This window comes from Pseudophryne corroboree, chromosome 6 (assembly GCF_028390025.1).
Source record: "Pseudophryne corroboree isolate aPseCor3 chromosome 6, aPseCor3.hap2, whole genome shotgun sequence".
Classification (NCBI taxonomy): domain Eukaryota; kingdom Metazoa; phylum Chordata; class Amphibia; order Anura; family Myobatrachidae; genus Pseudophryne; species Pseudophryne corroboree.
Genome location: NC_086449.1, coordinates 715,276,466 through 715,299,027, shown reverse-complemented (window position 1 = coordinate 715,299,027; position 22,562 = coordinate 715,276,466). Strand labels below are relative to the sequence as shown.

At 52.9% G+C, this 22,562-nt stretch overlaps 1 protein-coding gene across 1 annotated transcript in view; it reads right to left on the bottom strand.

Moving 5' to 3' along the window:
* The window catches only part of CNOT8 (CCR4-NOT transcription complex subunit 8), a 128,516-nt gene extending 106,879 nt beyond the window's left edge, over positions 1–21,637 (bottom strand). The window contains exon 1 of the mRNA XM_063928367.1: positions 21,419–21,637. The gene's annotated coding sequence lies outside the window, so the exon portion shown is untranslated. The remainder of the gene's footprint in view (positions 1–21,418) is intronic.
* Between the last annotated feature and the right edge of the window lie 925 nt (positions 21,638–22,562).

Genomic DNA, 22,562 nt, shown 5'->3' with positions numbered 1-22,562 from the left:
GGGGAAAGGATAGGAAAACAAACATTGTTTGATACCTGAAATTGTGTATTCGGGTGTCTGCCGGCCGTCTACCGGAGCCTGCCCAGCTCATCCGAAACTGGACCAGTCGCTGTCATTTCGTCATCGGCGTCGAACCCTGATGGACTTGACGTGTCCGCCTCCTTTACCTGCAGTCTCAGACGAACTGCTGTATAATGCTCTCTGGTTACCAGTGACATTACCTGTATAATCTGAGCTGTTCAAACAGGAGTGTCCTGCAGGTGCGTGGAGGGCTCTGCAGATGGCTCCACCGCATACTTCACACCTAAGAGGGAATTCTTTGACTATCCCAGGTGAGACAAACGAAAGGAGAAAAGGTGGGTTAAACAAACACAGCCCTATGTAAGGTCTGCACTATAATGTGTAGTGACCGACACGATTCAAATAAACTTTCTGGAGCAGCGGAGACCTGAACCAGTAGCGCTGCGCTGTGGGACAGGAGTCTTAGCCCTAGGCTATAGGAGCTCTCCTTAAAGTTTTGTTTGGATTCAAACCCCTGTTCAGATACCCGCTACTAGCGTACTGAGCCACAGCGCTATTTGTCTGATGCCTTACACACATTCCCCAATTACAAATAGCATTAGTAACTAGTGACACCAAGGAATAATAAAGGGAAGGCAACACCCCGCCCTGTATGTAGTGTACCGCTAATTAAGGTGCACCCGATGTTTCTCGGAGGTTCCGCTGGCTTTTCAAAATGGTGACCAGCCTGTGAGAAAAGATGGGTGAAAATGTCATGTGGCAAGGTGGGGTATTCTGTTTCTAGAAAACATTGCGGAAGTGTTTGTTTTATCCCCTATATATGGTATTGTATGGATATATCTATATACATACCCACACACACTTAAATATATATATACAAACATATCTATATATATCTATATACACACACCACAGTGAACCCATGCACCTAATAGGGCAGATAAATACTGTGCACCTAATAGGGTAGATAAATACTGTGCACCTAATAGGGTAGATAAATACTGTGCACCTAATAGGGCAGATAAATACTGTGCACCTAATAGGGTAGATAAATACTGTGTATTTGTAGGGTAAAGAAATACTGCACAGTAGATTTTTAATTATCAATGAGCCGAGTCCCAGCTCCTGTAATAGAGCAGATTCCCTGATCTAAATGTCTGAAATGGGGCAGAGGACTCCCCTGCAGGAGGAATGTAGCCAAAGCAAGATGTAACAATATTTCTGCAGCACACTGTACAGAAAAGCTACAAACTCCAGAGACAGGTGTGTTGCCTAGAGACAATGAGAGCTGGGAGCCCCCACCGGGGGGAATAAGCTTCACCCCCCTTCCCCCCTCATACCTTATACATGTAAAGAATCCTCCCTGCACAGCCAGGAGAGGAAAGGAGCTTTCAGTGGCCCGGGGAGCGGGGGACTGTGGAGCGGCGTCTCGTCATGCTGCAGCGGCTGAGGAGCGGAGAAAGCCCGCCGTACAGAGCGGGAGTTAGCTCCGCCCCCTCCGCTTCGGCGCCAAATTCAAATCCGCTGTATAGTAAGCGGAAAGCGCCCATGCATCCCCCGGCCACCTGTATGCTGCGGCCGGGGAGCGATGTGCGGTCGGGGAGCGGAAAGCCTGAGCCCGCCGAACGGAGCGGGAGTTAGCTCCGCCCCCCTGCTCCGGTCACTTTCAAATTAAAACCGCACTATCATCCGGCTGCCTGTAAGTGTCTATGCTGCGGCCGGAGAGAGTGTGTCCTTTGCTGGAATCGAACCCTAGCTCGTGGGCATCGTAACCATAGGTGTTACCACTCTGCCATGAGAGCTATGCTAATTATTACACAGATATATGATATATGTAAATGTATCACCCGGCTGCCTGTATGCTGCAGCCGGGGAGTGAAGAGCGCTGAGCCCGCTTACAGAGCGGGCTGAAGCTCCGCCCCCCACATAATGGCGCCAATTTCAAATTAGTAAGCCTTTTATGCACTCCAGCCTGTCTGACTGGAGAGTATAGGGGAGCCTGTCCATCCATGTATTAAAACACTGAAACTGAAAAATTTAAAAACATACATCAGTCTGGAGGGGGAGGGGGGGAGATTGTACTCACCACTTCCTTCCGTCAGGCGTTTCGACCCAGCGGCCCCGACACGCGCCGCACGCAGCGGTGTCCGGCCATTTTTGATACTCACCGCTGCCATAATCTTCTGCTGGATGGAGTGGCCCCGACACGCGCCGCACGCAGCGGTGTCCGGCCAACTCAGGAGAGCTCAGTGTCTCCCTCAGCCGGGGCCCATCCCGAGCCGCACGCAGCTGCGATGGGACCCCGCCGGCAGCTCCCGCGGTGCAGACTGGCAGTGGCAGAGCTGCCAGTCTGTGAGTGTGTGAAAGAAAAATAAAATAATAAAGAAAAAAGAAAAAATTCTTCAGCTAAACCCAAGTGAACCAGCTACCTCGGGCACTAAACTAAGACTGGCTTGGAGGGGAGATAGTAGGGGAGGAGCTAGCCACAGTGTGAGAATTTTAAAGTGCCAGCTCCCAATTACTGCCTACTATTTCCCCATTGTAACTACGCTCCAGTGGCCCCTAGTGGATGAAGGAGAAATAAGATTTTACTTACCGGTAAATCTATTTCTCGTAGTCCGTAGTGGATGCTGGGGACTCCGTAAGGACCATGGGGAACAGACGGGCTCCGCAGGAGACAGGGCACTTTAAGAAAGAATTTGGATACTGGTGTGCTCTGGCTCCTCCCTCTATGTCCCTCCTCCAGACCCCAGTTAAAGAAACTGTGCCCAGAAGAGCTGACAGTACAAGGAAAGGATTTTGGAATCTAGGGCAAGACTCATACCAGCCACACCAATCACACCGTATAACTTGTGATAAACTTACCCAGTTAACAGTATGAACAACAATAGAGCATCAGATCAACCCTGATGCAACTATAACATAACCCTTATGTAAGCAATAACTATAAACAAGCATTGCAGAAAAAAGTCCGCACTTGGGACGGGCGCCCAGCATCCACTACGGACTACGAGAAATAGATTTACCGGTAAGTAAAATCTTATTTTCTCTAACGTCCTAGTGGATGCTGGGGACTCCGTAAGGACCATGGGGATTATACCAAAGCTCCCAAACGGGCGGGCGAGTGCGGATGACTCTGCAGCACCGAATGAGCAAACACAAGGTCCTCCTCAGCCAGGGTATCAAACTTGTAGAACTTTGCAAAAGTGTTTGAACCCGACCAAGTAGCTGCTCGGCAAAGTTGTAATGCCGAGACCCCTCGGGCAGCCGCCCAAGAAGAGCCCACCTTCCTTGTGGAATGGGCTTTTACTAATTTTGGCAGCGGCAATCCCGCCGCAGAATGAGCCTGCTGAATCGTGTTACAGATCCAGCGAGCAATAGTTTGCTTTGAAGCAGGAGCACCCAGCTTGTTGGGTGCATACAGGATAAACAGTGACTCAGTTTTCCTGACTCTAGCCGTTCTGGCCACATAAACCTTCAAAGCCCTGACCACATCTAGTAACTCGGAATCCTCCAAGTCACGAGTAGCCACAGGCACCACAATAGGTTGGTTCATATGAAAAGATGACACCACTTTTGGCAGAAATTGCGGACGGGTCCGCAATTCCGCTCTGTCCATATGGAAAACCAGATAGGGGCTTTTATGTGACAAAGCCGCTAATTCTGACACACGCCTAACTGAAGCCAAGGCTAATAGCATGACCACCTTCCACGTGAGAAATTTTAACTCCACGGTTTTAAGTGGCTCAAACCAGTGTGACTTCAGGAAACTCAACACCACGTTAAGATCCCAAGGTGTCACTGGAGGCACAAAAGGGGGCTGAATATGCAGCACTCCCTTTACAAATGTCTGAACTTCAGGAAGAGAAGCCAGTTCTTTTTGAAAGAAAATGGATAGGGCCGAAATCTGGACCTTAATGGAACCCAATTTTAGGCCCAAAGTCACTCCCGACTGTAGGAAGTGAAGGAAACGGCCCAGCTGGAATTCCTCAGTAGGGGCATTCCTGACCTCACACCAAGCAACATATTTTCGCCATATACGGTGATAATGTTTAGCTGTCACGTCCTTCCTAGCCTTTATCAGCGTAGGAATAACCTCATCCGGAATGCCTTTTTCTGCTAGGATCCGGCGTTCAACCGCCATGCCGTCAAACGTAGCCGCGGTAAGTCTTGGAACAGACAGGGCCCCTGTTGCAACGAGTCCTGTCTTAGAGGCAGAGGCCACGGGTCCTCTGTGAGCATTTCTTGCAGATCTGGATACCAAGTCCTTCTTGGCCAATCCGGAACAATTTAGTATTGTTCTCACTCCTCTTCTTCTTATGATTCTCAGCACCCTGGGTATGAGAGGAAGAGGAGGAAATACATAGACCGACGGGAACACCCACGGTGTCACCAGTGCGTCCACAGCTATCGCCTGAGGGTCTCTTGACCTGGCGCAATATCTCTGCAGCTTTTTGTTGAGGCGGGATGCCATCATGTCCACCTGTGGCAGTTCCCACCGACTTGCAATCTGCATGAAGACTTCTTGATGAAGTCCCCACTCTCCTGGGTGGAGGTCGTGCCTGCTGAGGAAGTCTGCTTCCCAGTTGTCCACTCCCGGAATGAACACTGCTGACAGTGCACTTACGTGATTCTCCGCCCAGCAAAGAATTCTGGTGGCTTCCACCATCGCCACCCTGCTCCTTGTGCCGCCTTGGCGGTTTACATGAGCCACTGCGGTGATGTTGTTTGACTGAATCAGGACCGGTCGGTCGCGAAGCAGGGTCTCCGCTTGATGTAGGGCGTTGTATATTGCCCTTAGTTCCAGGATGTTGATGTGAAGACAAGTCTCCTGACTTAACCACAGACCTTGGAAATTTCTTCCCTGTGACACTGCTCCCCACCCTCGGAGGCTTGCATCCGTGGTCACCAGGACCCAGTCCTGTATGCCGAATCTGCGGCCCTCGAGAAGGTGAGCACTCTGCAGCCACCACAGGAGAGACACCCTGGCCCTGGGGGATAGGGTGATCAGCCGATGCATCTGTAGATGTGATCCGGACCAGTTGTCCAACAGATCCCATTGAAAGGTCCTCGCATGGAACCTGCCGAAGGGAATGGCCTCGTATGATGCCACCATCTTTCCCAGGACTCGCGTGCAGTGATGCACCGACACCTGTTTTGGTTTCAATAGGTCTCTGACCAGTGTCATGAGCTCCTGAGCCTTCTCCATCGGAAGATAAACCCTCTTCTGGTCTGTGTCCAGAATCATGCCCAGGAAGGGCAGACGAGTCGTAGGAATCAACTGCGACTTTGGAATATTTAGAATTCAGCCGTGCTGTTGTAACACTTCCCGAGAGCGTGCTACGCTGATCAGCAACTGCTCTCTGGACCTCGCCTTTATGAGGAGATCGTCCAAGTATGGGATAATTGTGACCCCTTGCTTTCGCAGGAGCACCATCATTTCCGCCATTACCTTGGTAAATATTCTCGGTGCCGTGGAGAGACCAAACGGCAACGTCTGGAATTGGTAATGACAATCCTGTACCACAAATCTGAGGTACGCCTGATGAGGTGGATAAATGGGGACATGAAGGTAAGCATCCTTCATGTCCAGAGACACCATAAAATCCCCCCATTCCAGGCTTGCGATGACCGCTCTGAGCGATTCCATCTTGAACTTGAACCTTCTCAGGTATATGTTCAGGGATTTTAAATTCAATATGGGTCTGACCGAACTGTCCGGTTTCGGTACCACAAACATGGTCGAATAGTAACCCCTTCCCTGTTGAAGGAGGGGAACCTTTACCACCACCTGCTGAAGATACAATTTGTGAATTGCAGTTGTCAGTTTTGTGATTTTAACCTTTATGTTTCACTGCAGTTTGGGATAATAACACTAATACATATCCAATTTTAATACATACTTAATAAAGGTTACATTTTAGGATTAATTCATCTGTTCAGTGCGTCAACAGTACAGATTTCCTCTTGTTTTTCCTCTCAAACTCCTGTTCATATACACTGTAGTTGACAGCACCCCCTTACACAATAATATTATTAACTATTGGGAAGAGGAGTTTCCATCAAGTGGGTATATGTCGATGAACTACATATACCCATGATATTCTAATACTATAAGAGTGTGCAGATACCAAGTTTGTGTGAATTGCAGCTAACACTATTTCCCTCTCTAAGGGGGAAGCTGGCAGGGCCGATTTGAGGTAACGGTGAGGGGGCATCTCTTCGAATTCCAGCTTGTATCCCTGAGACAAAATCTCTATAGCCCAGGGATCCACCTGGGAGTGAACCCACTTGTGGCTGAAATTTCGGAGACGCGCCCCCACCGGGCCTAGCTCCGCCTGTGGAGCCCCCGCGTCATGCGGTGGATTTAGTGGAAGCCGGGGAGGACTTCTGTTCCTGGGAACTAGCTGTATTGTGCAGCTTCTTTCCTCTACTCCTGCCTCTGGCAAGAAAGGACGCACCTCGGACTTTCTTGCCCTTTTTGTGATCGAAAGTACTGCATTTGGTAATACGGTGCTTTCTTAGGTTGTGAGGGAACATATGGCAAAAAATTTGACTTTCCAGCAGTAGCTGTGGAGACCAGGTCCGAGAGACCGCCCCCAAACAATTCCTCACCCTTGTAAGGTAAAACCTCCATGTGCCTTTTTGAGTCGGCATCGCCTGTCCATTGCCGAGTCCACAGGACCCTTCTGGCAGAAATCGACATTGCATTTATTCTAGAGCCCAGTAGGCTAATGTCTCTTTGAGCATCTCTCATATATAGGACAGCGTCTTTTATATGCCCCAGGGTCAGTACTATAGTATCCTTGTCCAAGGTATCAAGTTCCTCAGATAAGGTATCTGTCCATGCTGCTACAGCACTACACATCCAGGCCGACGCAATCGCCGGCCTAAGTAGGGTACCTGAATGTGTATAAATGGACTTCAGGATACCCTCAGCTTTCTATCCGCAGCATCTTTTAGGGTGGCAGTATCCTGTGACGGTAGGGCTACCCTCTTGGATAAGCGTGTTAAAGCTTTGTCTACCCTCGGGGAGGATTCCCAGCGTAACCTGTCCGTTGGCGGGAAAGGATACGCCATAAGCATCCGTTTGGAAATCTGCAGTTTTCTATCTGGAGATTCCCAAGCCTTTTCACATAACTCATTTAACTCATGTGAAGGGGGAAAGGTCACCTCTTGCCTTTTTTCCCCATACATATAAACCCTCTTGTCAGGGACTGGGGTTTCCTCTGTGATGTGCAACACATCTTTCATTGCTATAATCATGTAACGGATGGCTTTAGCCATTTTAGGCTGTAACTTTGAATCATCGCCATCGACACTGGAGTCAGAATCCGTGTCAACATCTGTGTCAACAATTTGGGATAGTGGGCGCTTCTGAGACCCTGACGGCCTCTGCGACATAGGATCAGGCATGGGCTGAGACCCCGGCTGTCCCAAGGCTTCAGCTTTATCCAACCTTGTATGCAAGGAAGTAACATTATCATTTAAAACCTTCCACATATCCATCCAATCGGGTATCGGTGGCGACCCCACATTCATTTGTTCCCGCTCTGTTTCCACATAGCCTTCCTCGTCAAACATGCCAACACAAGCGTACCGACACACCACACACACAGGGGATGCTCTATTTGAAGACAGTTCCCCCACAAGGCCTTTTGGAGAGACAGAGAGAGAGTATGCCAGCACACACCCCAGCGCTATATGTCCCAGGAGTCACACAGTAACTTAGTGTTAACCCAGTAGCTGCTGTATATACTATTTTTGCGCCAAATTTATATGCCCCCCCTCTCTTTTTACCCTCTTCTACCGTGATTCTGCAGGGGAGAGCCTGGAGAGCTTCCTCTCAGCGGAGCTGTGGAGAGAAAATGGCGCTGGTGAGTGCTGAGGAAGAAGCCCCGCCCCCTCAGCGGCGGGCTTCTTTACCGCGTTTCTGTGTAAAAATATGGCGGGGGCTCATGCATATATACAGTGCCCAACTGTATATATGCCCACTTTTGCCAAGAGGTCTCTAATTGCTGACAAGGGCACCCCCCCCCCCCCCTGCGCCCTGCACCCTACAGTGATTGGAGTATGTGGGTTTAGTGTGGGAGCAATGGCGCACAGCTGCAGTGCTGTGCGCTACCTCATATGAAGACTGGAGTCTTCTGCCGCCGATTTCGAAGTCTTCTTGCTTCTGTCACCGGCTTCTGTCTTCCGGCTCTGCGAGGGGGGCGGCGGGGCGGCTCCGGGATCGGACGACCAAGGGTGCGATCCTGTGTACGATCCCTCTGGAGCTAATGGTGTCCAGTAGCCTAAGAAGCAGGACCTATCTGCAGAGAGTAGGGCTGCTTCTCTCCCCTCAGTCCCACGTAGCAGAGAGTCTGTTGCCAGCAGATCTCTCTGAAAATAAAAAAACCTAACAAAATACTTTCTTTTTAGCAAGCTCAGGAGAGCTCACTAAGTAGCACCCAGCTCGTCCAGGCACAGATTCAAACTGAGGTCTGGAGGAGGGACATAGAGGGAGGAGCCAGAGCACACCAGTATCCAAATTCTTTCTTAAAGTGCCCTGTCTCCTGCGGAGCCCGTCTGTTCCCCATGGTCCTTACGGAGTCCCCAGCATCCACTAGGACGTTAGAGAAAAAAAAAAAAGTGTCTTCCGTGGATAATGAAAAAAAAACAAAAAAAAAAATAAGAATTTACTTACCGATAATTCTATTTCTCGGAGTCCGTAGTGGATGCTGGGGTTCCTGAAAGGACCATGGGGAATAGCGGCTCCGCAGGAGACAGGGCACAAAAAGTAAAGCTTTTCCAGATCAGGTGGTGTGCACTGGCTCCTCCCCCTATGACCCTCCTCCAGACTCCAGTTAGGTACTGTGCCCGGACGAGCGTACACAATAAGGGAGGATTTTGAATCCCGGGTAAGACTCATACCAGCCACACCAATCACACCGTACAACTTGTGATCTAAACCCAGTTAACAGTATGATAACAAAAGGAGCCTCTGAAAGACGGCTTCCTACAACAATAACCCGATTTTTGTAACAATAACTACGTACAAGTATTGCAGAATAATCCGCACTTGGGATGGGCGCCCAGCATCCACTACGGACTATGAGAAATAGAATTATCGGTAAGTAAATTCTTATTTTCTCTATCGTCCTAGTGGATGCTGGGGTTCCTGAAAGGACCATGGGGATTATACCAAAGCTCCCAAACGGGCGGGAGAGTGCGGATGACTCTGCAGCACCGAATGAGAGAACTCCAGGTCCTCTTTTGCCAGGGTATCAAATTTGTAAAATTTTACAAACGTGTTCTCCCCCGACCACGTAGCTGCTCGGCAGAGTTGTAATGCCGAGACCCCTCGGGCAGCCGCCCAAGAGGAGCCCACCTTCCTTGTGGAATGGGCATTTACATATTTTTTGCTGTGGCAAGCCTGCCACAGAATGTGCAAGCTGAATTGTACTACAAATCCAACGAGCAATAGTCTGCTTAGAAGCAGGAGCACCCAGCTTGTTGGGTGCATACAGGATAAACAGCAAGTCAGATTTCCTGACTCCAGCCGACCTGGAAACTATATTTTCAGGGCCCTGACAACATCCAGCAACTTGGAGTCCTCCAAGTCCCTAGTAGCCGCAGGCACCACAATAAGCTGGTTCAGGTGAAACGCTGACACCACCTTAGGGAGAAACTGGGGACGAGTCCACAGCTTTGCTCTGTCCGAATGGACAATCAGATATGGCTTTGTGAGATAAAGCCGCCAATTCTGACACTCGCCTGGCCGAGGCCAGGACCAACAGCATGGTCACTTTCCATGTGAGATATATCAAATCCACAGATTTGAGTTGTTTAAAACAATGTGATTTTAGGAATCCCAAACTACGTTGAGATCGCCCAGTGCCACTGGAGACATCAAAAAGGGGTTGTATATGCAGTACTCCCTTAACAACTTCTGGACTTCAGGAACTGAAGCCAATTTCTTTCTGGAAGAAAATCGACCGGTCGAAATTTGAACCTTAATGGACCCCAATTTGAGACCCATATACACTCCTGCTTGCAGGAAATGTAGGAATTAACCTAGTTGAAATTCTTCCGTGGAGCCTTCCTGGCCTCACACCATGGAACATATTTTCACCTAAGCGGTGATAATGTTGTGCGGTCACCTCCTTCCTGGCTCTGACCAGGGTAGGGATGACCTCTTCCGGAATGCCTTTTTCCCTTAGGATCCGGCGTTCACCCGCCCTGGCGTCAACGCAGCTGCGGTAAGTCATGGAACAGACATGATTCTTGCTGAATCAAGATCCTTTCTAGTATCTCTTGAAGTTCCGGGTACCAAGTTCTTCTTGGCCCAAACCGGAACCACGAGTATAGTTCTTACTCCTCTCCTTCCTATCATTCTCCATACACTGGGTATGAAAGGCAGAGGAGGGAACACATACACCGACTGGTACACCCACGGTGTTACCAGAGCGTCCCAGCTATTGCATGAGGGTCTCTAGACCTGGCGCTTCATGTGGGACGCCATCATAACCACCTTTGGACTTTCCCAACGGTTTACAAACATGTGGAAACTTCCAGATGAAGTTCCCACTTTTCCGGGTGGAATTCATTTATGCTGAGGAAATCTTCCTAGTTGTCCACTCCCGGAATGAACACTGCTGACAGTGTTATCACATGATCTTTCGCCCAGCGAAGAATCCTTGCTGTCATTGCCCTCCTGCTTCTTGTGCCGCCCCGTCTGTTTACGTGGGCGACTGCCATGATGATGTCCTACTGGATCAGCACCGGTTGACTTTGAAGCAGAGGTCTTCCTAGGCTCAGAGCATCGTAAATTGCCCTTAGCTCCAGTATATTCATGTGGAGAGAAATCTCCAGACTTGACCACACTTCCCTGGAAATTTCTTCCTTGTGTGACTGTTCCCCAGCCTCACAGGCTGGCATCCGTGGTCACCAGAACACAGTCCTGAATGCTGAATGTGCTGCCCTCTAGAAGATGAGCACTCTGCAGCCCCCACAGAAGAGACACCCTTGTCCTTGGAGACAGGGTTATCCGCTGATGCATCTGAAGATGCGATCCGGACCATTCGTCCAGCAAATCCCCCTGAAAAGTTTTTGCGTGAGATCTGCCGAATGGAATCGCTTCGTAAGAAGCCACCATTTTTCCCAGGACTCCTGTGCATTGATGCACTGATACTTGGCCTGGATTTAGGAGGTTTCTGACTAGGTCGGATAACTCCCTGGCTTTCCCCTCCAGGAGAAATACCTCTTTCTGGACTATGCCCAGAATCATTCCTAGGAACAGTAGACGTATCATCGGAAAACAGCTGCGATTTTTGGAATATTTAGAATCCACTCGTGCTGTCGTAGAACTACTTTAGATAGTTCTTTTCCGACCTCCAACTGTTCTCTGGAAACTTGTCCCTTTCAGGATATCGTCCAAGTAAGGGATAATTTAGATGCCTTTCTTCTTTTAAGAATCATCTTTTCGGCCATTACCTTGGTAAAGGCCCGGGGTGCCGTGGATAATTCAACGGCAGCGTCTGAAACTGATATTGACAGTTCTGTATCACGAACCAGAGGTACCCTTGTTGAGAAGGGCAAATTTGGACATGGAGGTAATCCTTGATGTCCAGGGACACCATATAGTCCCCTTTTTTCCGGTTCTCTATCACTGCTCTGAGTGACTCCATCTTGATTTGAACCTTTTTATGTAAGTGTTCAAAGATTTCAGATTTAGACTATGTCTCACCAAGCCGTCTGGCTTCAGTACCACAATATAGTGTGGAGGACTAATACCCTTTTCCTTGTTGTAGGAGGGGTACTTTGATTATCACCTGCTGGAAATACAGCTTGTGAATTTTTTTCCAATACTGCCTCCTTGTCGGAGGGAGCCGTTGGTAAAGCAGGCTTCAGGAACCTGCGAGGAAAAAATGTCTCGACTCTCCAATCTGTACCCCTGGGATAATACTTGTATGATCTAGGGGTCAACTTGCGAGTGATCCCACTGCGCGCTGAGACTCTTGAGACTACCCCCCCACTGGTGGAGGGCTTCTTTTCCTGGGAAGGGGCTGCCTGCTGCAGTCTACTTCCCTTTCCTCTATGTCTGGGCAGATATGACTGGCCTTTTGCCCGCTTGCCCACATGGGAACGGAAGGATTGAGGTTGAAAAGACAGTGTCTTTTTCTGCTGAGATGTAACTTGGGGTAAAAAAGGTTGGATTTCCCAGCTGTGGCCGTGGCCCCCAGGTCCGACGGACCGACCCCAAATAACTCCTTCCCTTTATACGGCAATACTTCCATGTGCCGTATGGGATCTGTATCACCTGACCACTGTCGTGTCCATGACATCTTCTGGGAGATATGGACAACGCACTTATCTTGATGCCAGAGTGCAAATATCCCTCTGTGCATCTCGCATACATATATATAGAATGCATCCTATTAAATGCTCTATATCAATAAAATATTTTTAGTCAGGGAATTCGACCAAGCCAACCCAGCACTGCATCTCCAGGCTGATGGCGATCGCTGGTCGCAGTATAACCACCGTCTGTGTGTATATACTTTTTAGGATATTTTTCCAGCTGCCTATCAGCTGGCTCCTTGAGGGCGGCCGTATTTGGAGACGGTAACGCCACTTGATAAGCGTGTGAGCGCCTTATCCACCCTAATGGGTGTTTCCCAACGCGCCCTAACTTCTGGCGGGAAAAGGTATAACGCCAATATTTGCTATCGGGGTAAACCCACGCATCATCACACACTTCATTTTATTTTATCTGATTCAGGAAAAACTACAGGTAGTTTTTTCACTTCCACATAATACCCTTTTTTGTGGTACTTGTAGTATCAGAAATATGTAACAGCTCCTTCATTGCCCTTAACGTGTGGCCCTAATGAGGAATACGTTTGTTTATTCACCGTCGACACTGGATTCAGTGTCCGTGTCTGTGTCTGTGTCGACCGACTGAGGTAAATGGGCGTTTTTTATAAAAAAACCCTGACGGTGTTTCTGAGACGCCTGGACCGTTACTAATTGTTTGTCGGCCGTCTCATGTCGTCAACCGACCTTGCAGCGTGTTGACATTCTCACGTAATTCCCTAAATAAGCCATCCATTCCGGTGTCGACTCCCTAGAGAGTGACATCACCATTACAGGCAATTTCTCCGCCTCCTCCAGCATCGTCCTCATACATGTCGACACACACGTACCGACACACAGCACACACACCTGGAATGCTCTGACAGAGGACAGGACCCCACTAGCCCTTTGGAGAGACAGAGGGAGAGTTTGCCAGCACACACCAAAAAACGCTATAATTACATAGGGACAACCTTATATAAGTGTTTCTCCCTAATAGCATCTTTATATATATATATATATATATATTTATATCGCCAATTTGTGCCCCCCCTCTCTGTTTAAACCCTGTTTCTGTAGTGCAGTGCAGGGGAGAGCCTGGGAGCCTTCTCTCCAGCCTTTCTGTGAGAGAAAAAATGGCGCTGTGTGCTGAGGAGATAGGCCCCGCCCCTTTTACGGCGGGCTCGTCTCCCGCTCTTTAGTGAAGTTTGGCAGGGGTTAAATATCTCCATATAGCCTCTGGGGGCTATATGTGAGGTATTTTTAGCCAGTATATAGGTTTACATTTGCCTCCCAGGGCGCCCCCCCCCAGCGCCCTGCACCCTCAGTGACAGCGTGTGAAGTGTGCTGAGAGGAAAATGGCGCACAGCTGCAGTGCTGTGCGCTACCTTTAGAAGACTGTCAGAGTCTTCAGCCGCCGATTCTGGACCTCTTCTAACTTCAGCATCTGCAAGGGGGCCGGCGGCGCGGCTCCGGTGACCATCCAGGCTGTACCTGTGATCGTCCCTCTGGAGCTAATGTCCAGTAGCCAAGAAGCCAATCCATCCTGCACGCAGGTGAGTTCACTTCTTCTCCCCTCAGTCCCTCGTTGCAGTGATCCTGTTGCCAGCAGGACTCACTGTAAAATAAAAAACCTAAGCTAAACTTTCTCTAAGCAGCTCTTTAGGAGAGCCACCTAGATTGCACCCTTCTCGGCCGGGCACAAAAATCTAACTGGAGTCTGGAGGAGGGTCATAGGGGGAGGAGCCAGTGCACACCACCTGATCTGGAAAAGCTTTACTTTTTGTGCCCTGTCTCCTGCGGAGCCGCTATTCCCCATGGTCCTTTCAGGAACCCCAGCATCCACTAGGACGATAGAGAAATACCATTGAATTCCCCCAAGTAAAACAGCTTTTCTCTTCAGAAATGCATTCATGGAAGCCATGTGGTGCTTGTCACAGCCATTATTATTGTACCCATACACTTATGCGATGCCCCGCAACGCGACATCGCGGGGCATCGCACCGGCAGTTCAGGTGCGATGGAATCGCACCTGAACTGCCAAAGTGATTGACATGCGATCATGCGATAGATCGCATGGTAATCACGTGATGGGCACGTCAATGCCGAGTGGGAGCGGCCTCTGACCGCTCCCGGCGGGTGCCCACTGCACATTGCAGTGCGATATATCTCATGTGGGTTTAAACCACATGCGATCGCACTGCGATGCGAGAAATATTAAGTGCAGCACATATCTTGAGACGCGATATTCGACCGGCGTGCCCGCGCATTGCGTCGAAAGGTACCTTAAATGTGCATACAATCCCCCGATTTCTCTCACAGACGTGGTCAAAATCGAAGGCTAGTACCGATAATCTCACAAGTGTATGGGCACCATAAATGTTCTTCAAAACAGTAGTACCATTTACAAGGTTATGTTTAAATTACGCTTTACATCATAATAAACAAATATTTATTTATATTTCCTATATATAATGTGCATCTGATCTAGTGTTTGCAACAGTGAACTATGATAAGCCTAGGCTGTAACATAATTCAATTATAAATATTATTTTAGAGAATGTTGATATTTGGCAGAACAAATCAGCTAAATACATAACGGACAAATATCAAAGATACAGTACAACGCAAAATTATCCAAACCAATTGGATAGATGGAATAATCAGTCTATCCACGGAACTGAACATGTATTAAGCTATGTACTGTATGTTTTTGCTTCTCTGAATTCTGCAATACAACTTTTTGTTTTTACAACTGTTTTTAATGGGATATTATAACATAGAATATTTTTGGTTGTCAAATAACTAGATAATCGTCATTCCACTGCATTTGACAATACAATTAAATTGCATTCAAAAGAAAACTATAAATGAAAAAAAAAATAAAGTGTTGTAGATTTTGCTGCGTATGGTCTCCAGAGGAAGACCAAATCGGTTGAAACGCATTGGAGGAGACTAACAAGGAACATCACACATCAGCGGATAGCAGGAGAGTGCTGCAAGACCTTCGGACCCACGGCACAGACACCGGTAAGCCGTACAGACGGACGGGCAGCAAGAGGATCACACAGGTGAGTTCTCCGTTGTGGGGAGGTGCGCTATTGCCACAGGTTCCATACAGATCCTGCGACTAAGCTCCATCCCCCGTGACCACGACTAGCCCGGCGAGTGTTGCAGGCTCACGGGGAGATCCGTAGCAGGACGAACCGACAGAGCGGACACACGAGCCGAGCGGCAAGTCTGTCCGGAGCCGCCGAGAGATCCCGCTGCCCCCCCCCCCCCGCACCTGTACCCCTAATCACTACGGCCGCAACAAGAGTGCACTTACACCTACATTCACTCAGAGGTACGGGACGCCGTCCTCTGTCATAAAGACAGACATTGAAAGAAACTTTCATAGTCCGGTCAGGACCAGGGATACCTTTACCCGTGAGCCTTTTTAGACTCTTAAGGAACCACATTTTGACTTTATTAACCATTTCCAGGTCATTAGTCTATGTGCTATGGCACACATGCTTAATACCACAAGGAATTGATTATTAACTAGGTGCTTCATCGCGCCCTACGGGCGCTCTTCACACCGTCGGAAGGGGCTGCCCCCCTTTAACCCCTGTAGAGACGCGGGGCGTCGGGGAGGAGACACAAAGATGCGGGGCGGCGGGGAGGAGACAGAGACGCGGGGAGGGGACGCAGGGCGGGGACACAGACGCAGGGCAACAGGGAGGGGACGCAGAGGCGGGGCGGCAGGGAGGGGAGGCAGAGACGCGGGCGGCAGGGAGGGGAGGCAGAGACGGGACGCGAGGCGGCAGGGAGGGGAGGCAGAGACGCAGGGAGGGGACACAGATGCAGGATGGCAGGGAGGGGACACAGAGGCAGGGCGCCAGGGAGGGGACGCAGAGACGCGGGGCGGCAGGGAGGGGACGCAGAGACGCGGGGCGGCAGGGAGGGGACGCAGAGACGCGGGGCGGCAGGGAGGGGACGCAGAGACGCGGGGCGGCAGGGAGGGGACGCAGAGACGCGAGGGGACGCAGAGACGCGGGCGGCAGGGAGGGGACGCAGAGACGCGGGGACGCAGAGACGCGGGGCGGCAGGGAGGGGACGCAGAGACGCGGGGCGGCAGGGAAGAGACGCAGAGACGCGGGGCGGCAGGGAGGAGACGCAGAGACGCGGGGCGGCAGGGAGGTGACGCAGAGACGCGGGGCGGCAGGGAGGTGACGCAGAGACGCGGGGCGGCAGGGAGGTGACGCAGAGACGCGGGGCGGCAGGGAGGTGACGCAGAGACGCGGGGCGGCAGGGAGGTGACGCAGAGGCAGGTCGGGGATACAGACGCGGGGCGGTAGAGAGTGGGGGCAGAGGCGCGGGCGGCAGTGAGGGGACGCAGAGGCGCGGGGAGGAAGGGAGGGGACGCAGAGGCGCGGGGAGGAAGGGAGGGGACGCAGAGGCGCGGGGAGGAAGGGAGGGGACGCGAGGTGCGGGGAGGGGACGCAGAGACGCGGGGTGCCAGGAAGGGGATGCAGAGGTGTGGGGAGGGAGGGGACGCAGAGGCGCGGGGAGGGAGGGGACGCAGAGGCGCGGGGAGGGAGGGAGGGGACGCAGAGGCGCGGGGAGGGAGGGGACGCAGAGGCGCGGGGAGGGAGGGGACGCAGAGGCGCGGGGAGGGAGGGAGGGGACGCAGAGGCGCGGGGAGGGAGGGAGGGAGGGGACGCAGAGGCGCGGGGAGGGAGGGAGGGGACGCAGAGGCGCGGGGAGGGAGGGAGGGGACGCAGAGGCGCGGGGAGGGAGGGAGGGGACGCAGAGGCGCGGGGAGGGAGGGGACGCAGAGGCGCGGGGAGGGAGGGAGGGGACGCAGAGGCGCGGGGAGGGAGGGAGGGGACGCAGAGGCGCGGGGAGGGAGGGAGGGGACGCAGAGGCGCGGGGAGGGAGGGAGGGGACGCAGAGGCGCGGGGAGGGAGGGAGGGGACGCAGAGGCGCGGGGCGGCAGGGAAGGGACACAGAGAGGCGGGGTGGCAGGGAGGGGATGCAGAGAGGCGGGGCGGCAGGGAGTGGACGCAGAGAGGCGGGGCGGCATGGAGGGGACGCAGAGACGCAGGGAGGGGACACAGACGCGGGGTGCCAGGGAAGGACGCAGAGGCGTGGGGAGGGGACGCAGAGTCGCGGGGCGGCAGGGAGGGGACGCAGAGATGCAGGCGGCAGGTAGGGGACGCAGAGATGCGGGCGGCACGGAGGGGACGCAGAGACGCGGGGCGCCAGGGAGGGGACGCAGAGACGCGGGGCGCCAGGGAGGGGACGCAGAGACGCGGGGCGCCAGGGAGGGGACGCAGAGACGCGGGGCGCCAGGGAGGGGACGCAGAGACGCGGGGCGCCAGGGAGGGGACGCAGAGACGCGGGGCGCCAGGGAGGGGACGCAGAGACGCGGGGCGCCAGGGAGGGGACGCAGAGACGCGGGGCGCCAGGGAGGGGGGACGCAGAGACGCGGGGCGCCAGGGAGGGGGGACGCAGAGAGGCGCCAGGGGTGGGACGCAGAGAGGCGCCAGGGGTGGGACGCAGAGACGCGGGGGGGGGGGGGGGCAGAGACGCGGGGCGCAGAGACGCGGTGCTGCCTGTGCACTCTCTCTCACCTGTGAAGATGGTGCAGCGGCCACAGTACCAGGCGTGCTGTCCCCCGTCTCTGGCTTGTGGAGAAGGCAGTCCAGGCCTGTGGTGTGCAGTCCGGGGGGTCTCTGGGGATGGTGGGAGGCAGCGTTGTGTTCGGTGTGCGGAGGAGGCGGCGGGGAGGGGACGCAGAGACCCGGGGCGCCGGGGAGGGGACGCAGAGACCCGGGACGCAGAGAGCCGGGGCGCCGGGGAGGGGACGCAGAGCGGCAGGGAGGGGACGCAGACGCGGGGCGGCAGGGAGGGGACACAGACGCGGGGCGGCAGGGAGGGGACACAGACGCGGGGCGGCAGGGAGGGGACACAGACGCGGGGCGGCAGGGAGGGGACACAGACGCGGGGCGGCAGGGAGGGGACACAGACGCGGGGCGGCAGGGAGGGGACACAGACGCGGGGCGGCAGGGAGGGGACACAGACGCGGGGCGGCAGGGAGGGGACACAGACGCGGGGCGGCAGGGAGGGGACACAGACGCGGGGCGGCAGGGAGGGGACACAGACGCGGGGCGGCAGGGAGGGGACACAGACGCGGGGCGGCAGGGAGGGGACACAGACGCGGGGCGGCAGGGAGGGGACACAGACGCGGGGCGGCAGGGAGGGGACACAGACGCGGGGCGGCAGGGAGGGGACACAGACGCGGGGCGGCAGGGAGGGGGCGCAGAGACGCAGGCGGCAGGGAGGGACGCAGAGGCGCGGGGCGGCGGCCACGCAGAGACGCGGGGCGGCGGGGGGGTGGAGCGCAGAGAAGCAGGGCGGCGGGGCGCAGAGACGCGGGGGGGGGGCGCAGAGACGCGGGGGGGCCTGTGCACTCTCTCTCACCTGTGAAGTTGGTGCAGCGGCCACAGTACCAGGCGCGCTGTCCCCCGTCTCTGGCCTGTGGAGAAGGCAGTCCGGGTCTCTGGGGATGGTGGGAGGCAGCGTGGTGTTTGGTGTGCGGAGGAGGCGGCGGGTGTCTGTACGCGGCGCAGGGAGAGCTATGAAGTCTTCTCCTGCTCCACCCGTCCCTCCTGATGTGTATGGCGGCAGGCGGCGGCAGTTACAGGCACGGGTAACCGCACTGTCTTCATCCGTTGTGCGGACAGCGTCTGGCGGGACAGTGGGTCCCAGGCGCGGCTGCAGTGCGGGAGCTGTCGCTGGAGGTGTGTGCAGGGCGGGATGTGTGGTGCGGGCTGCGGTTGTCTGGTCGGCCGTGGTGCGGCCGGCGGGGCCCAACCACCGTGTCCGTGCCGAGGATGGCTGCGGGAGGTGCTGGCTTGTGCGGCGGGTGGGATCGGTGGTGTGCGGTTAGGCTGGGCAGTGTGTGCTGGTGAGGTAGTGTTCACTCCAGGCAATTTTAGCAGGGCGCCGCGCCCTGCCCGTTTTTTAACAGGCAAAACCCGCCCTGCCCCTTTTGCGGCGCCCTGCTAGAACAGCCGCCCGCTTCCTGCCCTCCCGGCGTGTATAGATGCCGTGCGCATGCGCGCGGCATCCATTCACGCATTGGGAGAGGGCTGGGGGAAGCCCAGCACCGACGGAGGTGCTGGGCACGCCCCCAACAGTGACGTCGGCGGCCACAGACGCTCTCTATAGTAGCGTCTGTGGGCCGCACCGCCCCCTAAAATGACGGCGGCGTGACCACGCCCCCTAATTTGCGTGGCCGCGCCCCCATTTCGGCCGCGCGCGCACATGTGCCCCCCTGAGTCCGGCGCCCTGTCCCTTTTCACTCCTAGAGTGAACACTAGGTGAGGTATGCAGGCGTCGGGTGGGGGGTGTCTGGGCCATCCATGGCTGGATGTGGGAGCTGGTGGAGGTGGGGTTGGGGTGTGTTGTGCGGGTGTCAGTGGGGTGTAGGTGGCAAGGTAGGGGTCTATGGTTACCTGGCACTGTGGGGCGTCCGTGCCCTGGTGGCTTCTGGCTGGGGATGGTGGGGAGATTCTGTGACTGCTGCTCCCGTTCTGCTAGTGGTGTGCTGGCACTGGGACAGAGCAGGCGCTGCTAACTCCGCCCACCACTGTGACTCCACCCAGCGTTAGAAATGCAGGCACAGAGTCACAGGGCAAATATATAGGAGATATCAGTGGCACAAGGACAGAGTTGCATGACAAGCGCTCACCATTGGAGCACATGACCGTTATATTCGTTTCATATTGTATTTCAGTATTATTTTCTCGTTCTCATTTCACTGCATTTTTGAGTGTAATTACAATCATTTTGTATGCAAGTAAAACCTATCTTTTTAATTAGTATCCAGTATACTGAGTAGAAATATTTCACAATCATTTAGAACTGTAGGGGATGAGCGCAGTCAGGTTAAAAACCATTTGTTTTACATTGGTCTCCAGACCTAAGCGGTGGACAACATATTATATGGTTGCTATCATTTTTGAAAGAACGATGTCCACCTAAAACTAATAGTAAACCTACCACACAGAAAGCAATATCAATGCTTGCTAGTGAGTAATGGCAAAACCCATACACCCACTTTCTCACCCACCTTATCATCTAGATTTTAACATGTTTTTAAAGGGTACAATTTTGACAGTCACTGCTATGTCTAACTCCGGCATGCTAATAATGCAATTTAAAGTACTTTAACATTGTCGGCTTTACAACTTTAAACATGATAGTAAGGAATTATCAACTTGATAGTAAAGTATTATTAAAATGCTGGCGTCCCACCTAACATTGTCCATGTTCTGATTGTCAATATCTTGACTGTAGAAATCGCATACCGAAACCCCCCTCCCGGTGAAACTATATGCCAGCTATAACTTCTGGTCATCATCATGGGCACACCGGAAATATATCATGGTCCTCCACAGTCTGTGGGGTCCAGCATAATCCTAATCAACACACTGCTTATTAAAGGAATGTAGAGAATACAGCCATAAGATACTGTAAAGCACAACGGAACATGCCGCCACTATATATTTCTTCTCCAACATGATTCAATTGACAAACGTAAATCTGATTACTTCAGCATTAACCTATAGAAAGTTACAGCACAGACTAACTGCATGCCGTAACTCGAACACTTTATTATAGCAATATATGGTCACATATATATATATATATATATATATATATTTTGCACATACTACTCTCCTCATAGACATCAGGTATCTATATATACCTGTGGCTCTCCAGCTGTGGAGCAGACAGAGGCCACAAAACGATCTACGCCAGCTACTTAGGGGTACTGGGACTTGTAGTCCTTGTGCATGAGTGTTCTGGGGCAGGTATGATGAGGGTGAGAAGAGTAACCCTGACCACATAAACCAGGACAAAAGACACTGAAACGACGGGGAGGGAGGAACCAGCAGCAGGCAGGGATCACTGTAACACAGCCCCCTTCCTCCCATCACTGGCTCTGCCCTTCTCCAGGTGAGCCTTATATACAGGAACTTAAGATCCCCGGCCTCTAGTCACTCACCTCCCGGGCTGTGCGCTGTAGTGCTGGGCAGCGGCAGCAGTAGGCCGCACAGACGGTCTCTCAGTAACAACAGCTGGTGGTGGTAAGGATGCAGTAACACGGCGCTCTCTATGGTACCGTCTTCTCAGCGCACAGAGGCTCCTCGTCTCTATGGTATTGGAGGACAAGCAAAGAAACCCGCGCGCCCAGCACTTCCAGCAGCGGCGACGGATGATTCTTGCGCATGCGTACTACGGCAGGTCACGTCAGTGTGATCCTAGGTTTGCTATCTAGACTGTACTGCGCATGTGCAATGTGCATCGTTAGGGAGTCCGTTCTTCCAGGGTAGCGTCTAGTTTCTCTTCGTGCGCCTGGGATATGCAGTACTGTATGCACTGCCAGTGCCCAGACCTATATCTGTCTTTTTTCAATTATTTAAATTGGCCAGACTTGTTTAGGAGGAACAGCACATATATAAGCACTGGCGTGCGCAGCACATTTTATTAGGGGGTGCACCGTCGGAGGGGTGTGTCTAGCACCGCCTTTTGGGCATGTCTAGCACTATCTATTGATGGTCAACGCATAAAATATACACCTTTGTACCAATCCTAATAAAGCAGATATATTGTCAGATGTTGTGGTGTGCACCAAACAAGCACCCCTGATGGCATTAACTGCAATTCCACTGCTCCTCCTCAGCCTGGTCTGGCTCCCCCTCTCTTTCACCTGCAAGCTGCAGCAGCTTACTTACAAATCAGTCACTCACTGACACTGACAGTCGCAGACTAGTACTGCTGCTCCTGGAAAAACTAGTGACGTGTCAATGCTGCCGGCCGTCTGCCAGTATTGAATTTGTCTTCCTAAGAGGAACGCTGGCTGCATGCTGCTCCTCATCAGTGGCTGGCATTGGCATAGCATAGAAGGAGAGAGATGTGTATGTGGTGGGTGTGACGGGAGGGCATGCGAGCAGCATGACGTAATCACGTCACATCACGCTGTTTTTGTACATGGTGGTGGAGCTGGGAATTTGAAAACCGGTGGCAGTGGCACCCTTGATTAACCCAGGCGTCCAGTCAGTAATGCAGTCCTGACAGGGTGCAGCGCAGAGGGGACAGTAATCAGCCTGCTCGGCGATCGCTGCATCAGGCATGTGAGATCGTGGTGC